Here is a 13,512-nt window from a genome sequence, read left to right as displayed (position 1 = left end):
TGGGCACCATACTCTCTCTGCATTGAATGGGGGCATGCTGGTCTGTCTGCATTGAAAGGGGGCACGCTGGTCTGTCTGCATTGAAAAGGGGCACGCTGGTCATTCAAACTTGTATTCAGATGCATTTTACTTTAATTACATCAGTATTTTCATAACAAACAATACATGTGCTTAGGGGGTAAGGGTTTCTTTAATTAATCTAGTGGAAGAGACTCGAGTGCTAAAATCCCGCGGGTTAGGGGGCGCAAATTACTTGCCTTGCCCCGGGTGCTGACAACCCACGCTACACCACTGTGTAGACCTGCCGTATCTCTCACCCTCTGCCTTTCTGTGAGGTTGACGGTGGCAGTGGTGGCAGCAGGCAGGCAAGAATACACAGGAAAGGAGTCCACTCAGGCCGCTAAGTGGTGCAGCCATGCCCGGACAGGACGATCACTTGTGTCACTGTCTGTGCCCGGCCCGCGGTCCACCATTTAGTAACACCTGCTATTTATACTATTTTATATATTCGATTACTCCCATGGGTACTAAGTGTGGTGGAGGCTTTATGAGATTCACTCCTATCAAGTCTGTGTTTCCATCAATTGCTGTTACTACTTTTTTAACCCTTTTGATGTTTTGGACACTAGAGACTTCACTTTTTTATGATTGATTGCACAGCGGAATATATTTTTTTTATTATATTTTATTATATATTAATTTGTGGTTCACATTGTTGAGCGCAACATTTTTTCTTTATTTTTCTCACTATTCCTTTCACTGATACCAATGATGGGGCACTATTCCTCCCACTGATACCAATGATGGGGCACTATTCCTTCCACTGACACCAATGATGGGGCACTATTCCTCCCACTGATACCAATGATGGGGCACTATTCCTCCCACTGACACCAATGATGGGGCACTATTCCTCCCACTGACACCAATGATGGGGCACTATTCCTTCCACTGACACCAATGATGGGGCACTATTCCTCCCACTGACACCAATGATGGGGCACTATTCCTCCCACTGACACCAATGATGGGGCACTATTCCTTCCACTGACACCAATGATGGGGCACTATTCCTCCCACTGACACCAATGGTGGGGCACTATTCCTTCCACTGATACCAATGATGGGGCACTATTCCTCCCACTGACACCAATGATGGGGCACTATTCCTCCCACTGACACCAATGATGGGGCACTATTCCTTCCACTGACACCAATGATGGGGCACTATTCCTCCCACTGACACCAATGATGGGGCACTATTCCTCCCACTGACACCAATGATGGGGCACTATTCCTTCCACTGACACCAATGATGGGGCACTATTCCTCCCACTGACACCAATGATGGGGCACTATTCCTCCCACTGATACCAATGATGGGACACTATTCCTTCCACTGATACCAATGATGGGACACTATTCCTTCCACTGATACCAATGATGGGGCACTATTCCTTCCACTGATACCAATGATGGGACACTATTCCTTCCACTGATACCAATGATGGGGCACTATTCCTTCCACTGATACCAATGATGGGACACTATTCCTTCCACTGATACCAATGATGGGGCACTATTCCTTCCACTGATACCAATGATGGGGCACTATTCCTCCCACTGATACCAATGATGGGGCACTATTCCTCCCACTGACACCAATGATGGGGCACTATTCCTTCCACTGATACCAATGATGGGGCACTATTCCTCCCACTGACACCAATGATGGGGCACTATTCCTTCCACTGATACCAATGATGGGACACTATTCCTCCCACTAATACCAATGATGGGGCACTATTCCTCCCACTTCCTTCTGTTAAAACGAATGATGGGGAGTTGTTTACTCCCACAGATGCGGGGACATTTTCTACTTCCACTGGCTCCAGTCTGGTCCCCGCACTAGACCCAATAGTCCATCTAGAGGTCATTGTTCTCCTTATATCAGACATGGCCGTCTTCTTCTCTTTGTCGCCCACAAAAAAAAAATTCCAAAAAAATCTTGGATCCACGAAGGAGAAGGTCGGTGAAAAGTTTGTGATTCCCGATGAGCTGAATAAATAGATTTTGCGAGTCTCGTCCGCGGATGGAGGAGATAAATCTGCCCAGATGCTCCAATAGAGAGACGCGGTGGTTATGATTATGGAATGACGAAAGTGATAACGGCGCGGCGGGAAGATGAATCTGCGTTAATGCCAGAGACGTCTATTATTATGGGAATCCCATTTCTCTGGCCTGATGTGTACATATATTGCCAGACAGCAAATGCAATCAGGGCGGCTTGAATATTGATATAGATGACAGTCGCAGCGGCAGAAAACAATATCTGTCTGCATTGTCGCAAGTCTCCGGGGGAAAGAGCGAAAGGCGCACTTATCTGTTGTATCGCAATTCCGTATCACAATCTGTCACTTCGTTATAACTTTCTCATTGTTTTTTTTTTTTTTTTTTCTTCTAATTTTATTTTTCGGTCTGCCCGCATAATACCCTGCGCATTTTTCATTTCAATACAATCACTGAAGAAAAATTACGATCGTGCAAAAAATAAATAAATAAATAAAAAATCGACGTCGCTGCGGACGGTTCCAGAGATATATAAATATATATATATTTTTTTTCTTCTGGGGAAAAAAAATAAAAAATAATAAATAAAATGAAATTGGCAAGGACATTTATTTTTACAAGTGAAAGAGCGCTCCGTAACTCACATCCATCATGGCGTGTGAAAGCGCAATTTGCTCTCGCAGAGCGAGGACTATAAAAGATTGTTATTCTCGGTAACCTCTTCCCCCTCTGCAGACATTCCTCGTCTCGCGGTGAACCGGAGCGTGACGTACATGTGGCGGCGCGGTGGCGCTGCCAAATTGGAAGGGCCATTGAAGGAAGAGCGGAGTGGACGTTATTGTATATTACCCAGCAGAACTTATATCTCAATGCGATGAGCTGCTCGTCACGTGGCCAGCCACTGGAAACAATAAACTGGATTCGCCTTCCCGCCCGCCAGAGAGGAACCGGCGCATCATACCGGATTTATCGCCGCTGACGCCGGAGAACTTGCAACGTGTCCACTAATTACAGATTGAACTGGGCGGTAAACACGCAACTGCAAGGGGGAGAAAATTCTAAATTTTCCGCAGGTTGGCACAGTCCACTGGCGCCATCCTGTTTGCGACCATTTTGTTCCTTTTTATTTCTATATTCAACTTTATTTCTGTCTGCGTCCACTTTGCAGATCTTACCTCACTTCCTGTCTGGTCAGCAGGACAGGAAGTGAGGGGAAATCTCTCTAACGGAGACACAGATACAGTATCTCACAAAAGTAAGTACACCCCTCCCATTTCTGTAAATATTTTATTCTATCTTTTCATGTGACAACACTGAAGAAATGAGACTTTGCTACAATGTAAAGTAGTGAGTGTACAGCTTGTATAACAGTGTAAATTTGCTGTCCCCTCAAAATAACTCAACACACAGCCATTAATGTCTAAACCGCTGGCAACAAAAGTGAGTACACCCCTAAGTGACAATGTCCAAATTGGGCCCAAAGTGTCAATATTTTGTGTGGCCACCATTATTTTCCAGCACTGCCTTAACCCTCTTGGGCATGGAGTTCACCAGAGCTTCACAGGTTGTCACTGGAGTCCTCTTCCCCTCCTCCATGATGACATCACAGAGCTGGTGGATGTTAGAGACCTTGCGCTCCTCAACCTTCTGTTTGAGGATGCCCCACAGATGCTCAATAGGGTTTAGGTCTGGAGACATGCTTGGCCAGTCCATCACCTTTACCCTCAGCTTCTTTAGCAAAGCAGTGGTCATCTAGGAGGTGTTTGGGGTCGTTATGTTGGAATACTGCCCTGCGGCCCAGTCTCTGAAGGGAGGAGATCATGCTCTGCCTTGAAAGGGGGGAGATGAAATTTCAGGGGGGGGGGGGGGGCATTTGCCCTCCTTTCCCCTACCTGCGGATGCCCATGCTGATAGGTGGCACTGATGGGTGGCACTTATGGGCACTAATAGTTGGCACTGATAGGCAGCACTGATGAGGGGGCACTTACAGGAATTACTAATGGGCACTGATTGGCATTACTGGGGGGCACTGATTGGCATATGATGGGCGCTGATAAGTGGCACTATGTTTCATCACTGACTGTGAAAACTTAACACTGGATTCTGTGCCTCTCCGCTCCTCCTCCAGACTCTGGGACCATCATTTCCAAATGAAATGCTACATTTTCCAGAGTCAGTGATGATTTGGGGAGCCGTGTCATCTGCTGGTGTTGGTCCACTGTGTTTTATCAGGTCAAAAGTCAGCTCCGCCCTCTAGCAGGAAATTCTAGAGCACTTCATGCTTCCCTCTGCTGACCAGCTTTATGAGGATGCTGATTTCATTTTCCAGCAGGACTTGGCACCGCCCACACTGCCAAAACTACCAATACCTGGTCACATGATCATGGGATCACTGTGCTTCATTGGCCAGAAAATTCGCCTGACCTAAACCCCATAGAGAATCTGTGGAGTATTATCAAGAGGAAGATGAGAGACACCAGACCCAACAATGCAGACGATCTGAAGGCCACTATCAAAGCAACCTGGGCTTCCATAACACCTCAGCAGTGCCACAGGCTGATCGCCTCCATGCCACGCCACATTGATGCTGTAATTCATGCAAAAGGATCCCAGACCAAGTATTGAGTGCATCCTATACTGTACATGGACAGACTTCTCCTCCTATACTGTACATGGACAGACTTCTCCTATACTGTACATGGACAGACTTCCCCTCCTATACTGTACATGGACAGACTTCTCATCCTATACTGTACATGGACAGACTTCTCCCCCTATACTGTACATGGACAGACTTCTCCTATACTGTACATGGACAGACTTCACTAAGACAACATTTCTCTATTACAAATCCTTTTTTTTTTTTTTATTGGCCTTATTCTAATTATCTGAGATACAGAATGTTGGGGTGTCACTAGCTGTAAGCCATAATCATCAACATTAAAAGAAAGAAATGCTTGAAATATACAGTATCTCACAAAAGTAAGTACACCCCTCACATTTTTGTAAATATTTTATTCTATCTTTTCATGTGACAACACTGAAGAAATGACACTTTGCTACAATGTAAAGTAGTGAGTGTACAGCTTGTATAACAGTGTAAATTTACTGTCCCCTCAAAATAACTCAACACACAGCCATTAATCTCTAAACCGCTGGCAACAAAAGTGAGTACACCCCTAAGTGACAATGTCCAAATTGGGCCCAATTAGCCATTTTCCCTCCCCGGTGTCATGTGACTCGTTAGTGTTACAAGGTCTCAGGTGTGACTGGGGAGTAGGTGTGTTAAATTTGGCGTTATCACTCTCACCCTCTCATACTGGTCACTGGAAGTTCAACATGGCGCTGGCAAAGAACTCTCTGAGGATCTGAAAAAAAGAATTGTTGCTCTACATAAAGATGGCCTAGGCTATAAGAAGATTGCCAAGACCCTGAAACTGAGCTGCAGTACGGTGGCCAAGACAATACAGCGGTATAACAGGACAGGTTCCGCTCAGAACAGGCCTCACCATGGTTGACCAAAGAAGTTGAGTGCCGTGCTCAGCGTCATATCCAGAGGTTGTCTTTGGGAAATAGACATAAGAGTGCTGCCAGCATTGCTGCAGAGGTTGAAGGGGGGGGGGGGGAGAGGGGTCAGCCTGTCAATGCTCAGACCATACGCCGCACACTGCATCAAATTGGTCTGCATGGCTGTCATCCCAGAAGGAAGCCTCTTCTAAAGATGATGCACAAGAAAGACTGCAAACAGTTTGCTGAAGACAAGCAGACTAAGGACATGGATTACTGGAACCATCTCCTGTGCTCTGATGAGACCAAGATAAACTTATTTGGTGTCAGATGGTGTCAGGCGTGTGTGGGGGCAACCAGGTGAGGAGTACAAAGACAAGTGTGTCTTCCTACAGTCAAGCATGGTGGTGGGAGTGTCATGGTCTGGGGCTGCATGAGTGCTGCCGGCACTGGGGAGCTACAGTTCATTGAGGGAACCATGAATGCCAACATGTACTGTGACATACTGAAGCAGAGCATGATCCCCTCCCTTCAGAGACTGGGCCGCAGGGCAGTATTCCAACATAACGACCCCAAACACCTCCAAGACGACCACTGCCTTGCTAAAGAAGCTGAGGGTAAAGGTGATGGACTGGCCAAGCATGTCTAGGGTGACCACGTGTCCCGGATCGCCCAGGACAGTCCCGTTTTTGGGGAGTCTGTCCCGGGTCCCGGTCACCCTCATTACGGGACAATGCAGTGTCCCGGAATGTCCGCCGACCGTGAGTCTCAGTATGGACTGTCTGTCTGTATTATGTCCGACACAGACAGTCCGCCGTGGCTGGATGAGGGAGGATGACTCATGCATGCTGGGCAGGGCTGTGTGTACCATGTTGGGCGAATGGGTGGGCTGCAATTCGAGCCAACCAATAGGAGAGCAGTGAGCAGAGGTGGATGGTGACGTCAGCCGGAGCATCTACTGTGCGGCGCCGCCTCAGCTCAACTCAGCCTGCTCCTGTAACTCCAACGGCCGGCCGCCGCCGGGTTATCAGAGGAGGACAAAAAAATGTAAGTTAAAATTTTTAATGGATGTCTGCAGCTGCTGCCAGAGTGCCAGTGCCACACACTGACCAGACCCAATTCTCAATAAAACTCTGACAGACTGACACCAGTCCTGGGCGAGATTGCTAGAAATCGTTGCCATCACAGCAACATTGCAGTGCAGATCAATGCTACCACATTTTTGAAAGCACAGAAAAAGTATATGTGAAAGAAATGAATAAAACGATTTGCCTAGCAGAAGCCAATATTAATAACATTTTTACTTCAATGGCCTGAGATTTGTTTATGGCTGGGCAGGCAGATACTGTGGTACTGGCAGGTCTGTGTCCCTTACATTATTTACCTTGCTGCAAGTCCTCTTGATGTGGGGAACATTAGATGGGGGGCTCCTGAGGTTATGATGTAGTGAGGAGGTCAGGTGGTAAAAGCCCCCCATGATGTTTAGGGTTTGCACCCCGGAAAGTACGGCAATGTACAAATCCAATGGAAAATCCTCATGCTAAGCACACAGCGTGCGCTCAGCGCTGTGCTTCAGCCATTCTATTTTTTCTGATTGGGCTGTGTAATGTGACATGTGGCACCCCCCCCCCCCCACACACACACACACTGCTGAAAAATTGGCAAATGAAGGTATCAAAAAACATCATTTTTTTTGGGGGGGGGGGGGGGGTCCCGGAATGGCAGTTTGGAGATGTGGTCACCCTAAGCATGTCTCCAGACCTAAAACCTATTGAGCATCTGTGGGGCATCCTCAAACAGAAGGTGGAGCAGCGCAAGGTCTCTAACATCCACCAGCTCTGTGATGTCATCATGGAGGAGGGGAAGAGGACTCCAGTGACAACCTGTGAAGCTCTGGTGAACTCCATGCCCAAGAGGGTTAAGGCAGTGCTGGAAAATAATGGCGGCCACACAAAATATTCACACTTTGGGCCCAATTTGGACATTGTCACTTAGGGGTGTACTCACTTTTGTTGCCAGCGGTTTAGACATTAATGGCTGTGTGTTGAGTTATTTTGAGGGGACAGTAAATTTACACTGTTATACAAGCTGTACACTCACTACTTTACATTGTAGCAAAGTGTCATTTCTTCAGTGTTGTCACATGAAAAGATAGAATAAAATATTTACAAAAATGTGAGGGGTGTACTTACTTTTTTGAGATACTGTATATATAAATTTATATATAAAATCTTTATGATTTATATACTCAAATGTATAACAACAAAAAAGAGGGTTCATATCAGCCACAGATGAGCCTGTTTTTAGTGTAGGTGTTCTTGAACTTACAGCAGCAGTGAAAAATGGGTTCTCCTGTGGGGCCAGGCAGGCCTGTGCTGTGTAAAAACCTGGATGGACAGAAATCCACATCCTTTGGCAGGTAAAAAGCGGTCCTTAACCACTTTACCACCGGAGGATTTTGCTGTCTTCCGTCCAGGCCACTTTTTGCGATTCGGCGCTGTGCGACTTCAACTGACAATTGCGCGGTCGTGCGACGCCGTACCCAAACGAAATTTACGTCCTTTTTTTCCCACAAACAGAGCTTTCTTTTGGTGGTATTTGATCACCTGTGCGATTTTTACTTTTTGCGCTATAAACAAAAAAAGAGCGTTTATTTTGAAAAAATAACAATATTTTTAACATTTTTTTATATGAAATTCCCCCCAAAAAAGATGTAAAAACCAATTTTTTTAAAAATTTTTGGCCAATTTGTTTTATGCTACATATGTTTGGTAAAAAAAATCGCAATAAGCGTATTTTGATTGGTTTGCGCAAAAGTTATTGCGTTTACTATCAAAGGGAAAGATTTCTGTCATTTTTGGTGTTTTTTTTTTAACGCGTAATGGCGGCGATCTGCGATTTTTTTTGCGGGACTGCGACATTGCGGCGGACAGATCGGACCCTTGACTGACATTTTTGACACTTTTGGGGGTACCAGTGACATTACTGCAGTAATCAGTGCTATATATATGCACTGTTACTGTAGAAATGACACTGGCAGGGAAGGGGTTAATTTTATTGGAGAGGGAGGGGTTAATGTATGCCTGGTGCTTACTGACGTGTGGGGGGGGGAGGTGACTGAGTGACACATGGACAGATCGCAGGTTCACCCTGCAATCTGACCCTGCCTGTCACTATGGAGATCCGCCCGCTGTGTTTACACACAGCGGGCGGATCTCCAGACTCGATCCCCGACGATCGGGTAAGAGCAGCGGCGATCGCCGCTGTTCCTCCCCTGGCCCGACTCCCGCTGTGAATGAAAACAGCGGGAGCGAGCCTCCGGCGGCGCGCAAGCGCCGCCCAGAAGGGGGAGTGTCCAACGACGTTAATACTACGTCGCTGGACGATAACGAACCACTCTGCCGCAGTAGTATTACTGTGAGCGGTTCTAAAGTGGTTAAGCTCCAGTCAGTAACTTTGCCTAGCCTGAGATGATGTCATCAGTCTGCTGCAGGCAGGAGGAAGCATTTCCTCAGTCTCCCTGTAGCAAGTCACAAGGTGAAAGGCTGCAGCAGGGGCTGATCTGTGTCAGGTATTTGCAATTGTGTTGTCTCAGAGTCCAGGAAGTAGATGGTGACCCTTGATGATGCCTGAAGTAAGATGGTGCCGTCCTTCAGGAGAGAAAAGCAGATGAAGGCGTTGTCAGGGGTAGTCCTAGGTTCTCTGTGAGAGGCACTGAGGGTCACACTGACACATCACTCAGCATGGTGTATATAACATAAAAACATATCTGATTTTAGGACTGGGAAACATGATAAATATTGATTTTTATAGGAAGATGTGCGATCTCTGGGAGAAGATAATGCGCTTGTATGATGCGGTCATTTCACATCACAAACTACTTTCTTCATGCTTCACCCTCCAGCGCGAACGCAAAATAATGCCGAAATCCTGACGCTTCCGCCAAGAAGACAAACTGACAGGCAGATTGGCTGCGCACCTTACTGTATATCTGCTGTCATTCGACGCGTTCCTTCATTTACAGCAAAATATTGCAGATGTCGTGTCAGCCGTGACTTGTACATTATTTACCCTGAAATGCTAGAAAGTATTGTGTGCCAGAAAATGTGTCACATTCCCGCACATCCCACCGAGGAGAGACTCAACCACCGAGACCGACTACATACAGAGAAGTATTATATAACCAACACCAGAGGAGCTTACACTCGAATGTCCCCTCCCCCACAGTCACACACTATTATTATTATACATTTATATAGCTCTGACATATACCGCAGTGCTGTACAAAGATCACTGAGCCAATCACATCAGTCTCTGTACCAGAGGAGCTTACACTCTAATGTCCCCTCCCCCACAGTCACATCAGTCTCTGTACCAGAGGAGCTTACACTCTAATGTCCCCTCCCCCACAGTCACATCAGTCTCTGCACCAGAGGAGCTTACACTCTAATGTCCCCTGCCCACCAGTCACATCAGTATCTGCACCAGAGGAGCTTACACTCTAATATCCTCTCCCCCACAGTCACATCAGTCCCTGTACCAGAGGAGCTTACACTCTAATGCCCCCCCACCCCCACAGTCCCACACTATTATTATACATTTATATAGCTATGACATATACTGCAGTGCTGTACAGAGATCACTGAGCCTATCACACCAGTCTCTGTACCAGAGGAGATTACACTCTAATGTCTCCTCCCCCACAGTCACATCAGTCTCTGTACCAGAGGAGGTCAGGGCTCTGTGCAGGTAGCTGGGGGTAGCCTCAGATAAATGGTCTCAGTGGGAAAATTGCTCATTAGTCAAGGAACCCCTTGAAAGCTCTGGAGGAAGCCTTGGGTTCAATGGAACCCTGGTTGAGAATAGTGATGTCGCGAACCTAAAATTCGCGGTTCGCGAACGGCGAACGCGAACATCGGCAAATGTTCGCGAACCGGCGAACCGGGCGAACCGCCATAGACTTCAATAGGCAGGCGAATTTTAAAACACACAGGGACTCTTTCTGGCCACAATAGTGATGGAAAAGTTGTTTCAAGGGGACTAACACCTGGACTGTGGCATGCCGGAGAGGGATCACGCAAAAAAAAGTTCTTAAAAATTATAATTTTTTGATAGAGAGCCAATTATTGGAAAAATTAAAAAAAAATAAAAATAAAAAATTTCTTTGGATTTAGCATCTGGGGGGTCTAAAAAGTGTACCTGTGAAGTTTCAGCTCTGTAGCATGTCCAGAACCCCTAAAAAACAGCATTTTTCTTATATTTTCAGGAATATGGCTTCTCTGCGGCTGGCTTTTACTCTTGCAGGCATTTAGCGGGCATTTTTTTAGGCAGGCATGTCATTTTTTGTATTTAGTGTCTGGGGGGTCACAAAAGTGTACCTGTCAAGTTTCAGCTCTGTAGCATGTCCAGAACCCCTAAAAAACAGCATTTTTCTTATATTTTCAGGAATATGGCTTCTCTGCGGCTGGCTTTTTCTCTTGCAGGCATTTAGCGGGCATTTTTTTAGGCAGGCATGTCATTTTTTGTATTTAGTGTCTGGGGGGTCTAAAAAGTGTACCTGTCAAGTTTCAGCTCTGTAGCATGTCCAGAACCCCTAAAAAACAGCATTTTTCTTATATTTTCAGGAATACGGCTTCTCTGCGGCTGTCTTTTTCTCTTGCAGGCATTTATCGGGCATTTTTTTAGGCAGGCATGTCATTTTTTGTATTTAGTGTCTGGGGGGTCACAAAAGTGTACCTGTCAAGTTTCAGCTCTGTAGCATGTCCAGAACCCCTAAAAAACAGCATTTTTCTTATATTTTCAGGAATACGGCTTCTCTGCGGCTGTCTTTTTCTCTTGCAGGCATTTATCGGGCATTTTTTTAGGCAGGCATGTCATTTTTTGTATTTAGTGTCTGGGGGGTCTAAAAAGTGTACCTGTCAATTTTCAGCTCTGTAGCATGTCCAGAACCCCTAAAAAACAGCATTTTTCTTATATTTTCAGGAATATGGCTTCTCTGCGGCTGGCTTTTTCTCTTGCAGGCATTTAGCGGGCATTTTTTTAGGCAGGCATGTCATTTTTTGTATTTAGTGTCTGGGGGGTCTAAAAAGTGTACCTGTCAAGTTTCAGCTCTGTAGCATGTCCAGAACCCCTAAAAAACAGCATTTTTCTTATATTTTCAGGAATACGGCTTCTCTGCGGCTGTCTTTTTCTCTTGCAGGCATTTATCGGGCATTTTTTTAGGCAGGCATGTCATTTTTTGTATTTAGTGTCTGGGGGGTCACAAAAGTGTACCTGTCAAGTTTCAGCTCTGTAGCATGTCCAGAACCCCTAAAAAACAGCATTTTTCTTATATTTTCAGGAATACGGCTTCTCTGCGGCTGTCTTTTTCTCTTGCAGGCATTTATCGGGCATTTTTTTAGGCAGGCATGTCATTTTTTGTATTTAGTGTCTGGGGGGTCTAAAAAGTGTACCTGTCAATTTTCAGCTCTGTAGCATGTCCAGAACCCCTAAAAAACAGCATTTTTCTTATATTTTCAGGAATATGGCTTCTCTGCGGCTGGCTTTTTCTCTTGCAGGCATTTAGCGGGCATTTTTTTAGGCAGGCATGTCATTTTTTGTATTTAGTGTCTGGGGGGTCTAAAAAGTGTACCTGTCAAGTTTCAGCTCTGTAGCATGTCCAGAACCCCTAAAAAACAGCATTTTTCTTATATTTTCAGGAATACGGCTTCTCTGCGGCTGTCTTTTTCTCTTGCAGGCATTTATCGGGCATTTTTTTAGGCAGGCATGTCATTTTTTGTATTTAGTGTCTGGGGGGTCACAAAAGTGTACCTGTCAAGTTTCAGCTCTGTAGCATGTCCAGAACCCCTAAAAAACAGCATTTTTCTTATATTTTCAGGAATACGGCTTCTCTGCGGCTGTCTTTTTCTCTTGCAGGCATTTATCGGGCATTTTTTTAGGCAGGCATGTCATTTTTTGTATTTAGTGTCTGGGGGGTCACAAAAGTGTACCTGTCAAGTTTCAGCTCTGTAGCATGTCCAGAACCCCTAAAAAACAGCATTTTTCTTATATTTTCAGGAATACGGCTTCTCTGCGGCTGTCTTTTTCTCTTGCAGGCATTTATCGGGCATTTTTTTAGGCAGGCATGTCATTTTTTGTATTTAGTGTCTGGGGGGTCACAAAAGTGTACCTGTCAAGTTTCAGCTCTGTAGCATGTCCAGAACCCCTAAAAAACAGCATTTTTCTTATATTTTCAGGAATATGGCTTCTCTGCGGCTGGCTTTTTCTCTTGCAGGCATTTATCGGGCATTTTTTTAGGCAGGCATGTCATTTTTTGTATTTAGTGTCTGGGGGGTCACAAAAGTGTACCTGTCAAGTTTCAGCTCTGTAGCATGTCCAGAACCCCTAAAAAACAGCATTTTTCTTATATTTTCAGGAATACGGCTTCTCTGCGGCTGGCTTTTTCTCTTGCAGGCATTTATCGGGCATTTTTTTAGGCAGGCATGTCATTTTTTGTATTTAGTGTCTGGGGGGTCACAAAAGTGTACCTGTCAAGTTTCAGCTCTGTAGCATGTCCAGAACCCCTAAAAAACAGCATTTTTCTTATATTTTCAGGAATACGGCTTCTCTGCGGCTGTCTTTTTCTCTTGCAGGCATTTATCGGGCATTTTTTTAGGCAGGCATGTCATTTTTTGTATTTAGTGTCTGGGGGGTCACAAAAGTGTACCTGTCAAGTTTCAGCTCTGTAGCATGTCCAGAACCCCTAAAAAACAGCATTTTTCTTATATTTTCAGGAATACGGCTTCTCTGCGGCTGGCTTTTTCTCTTGCAGGCATTTATCGGGCATTTTTTTAGGCAGGCATGTCATTTTTTGTATTTAGTGTCTGGGGGGTCACAAAAGTGTACCTGTCAAGTTTCAGCTCTGTAGCATGTCCAGAACCCCTAAAAAACAGCATT

Source organism: Pelophylax lessonae (assembly GCF_965119305.1).
Source record: "Pelophylax lessonae genome assembly, chromosome: 10".
Classification (NCBI taxonomy): Eukaryota; Metazoa; Chordata; class Amphibia; order Anura; family Ranidae; genus Pelophylax; species Pelophylax lessonae.
The sequence above is the reverse complement of the archived record's forward strand: the minus strand, read 5'-3'. Positions refer to the sequence as shown.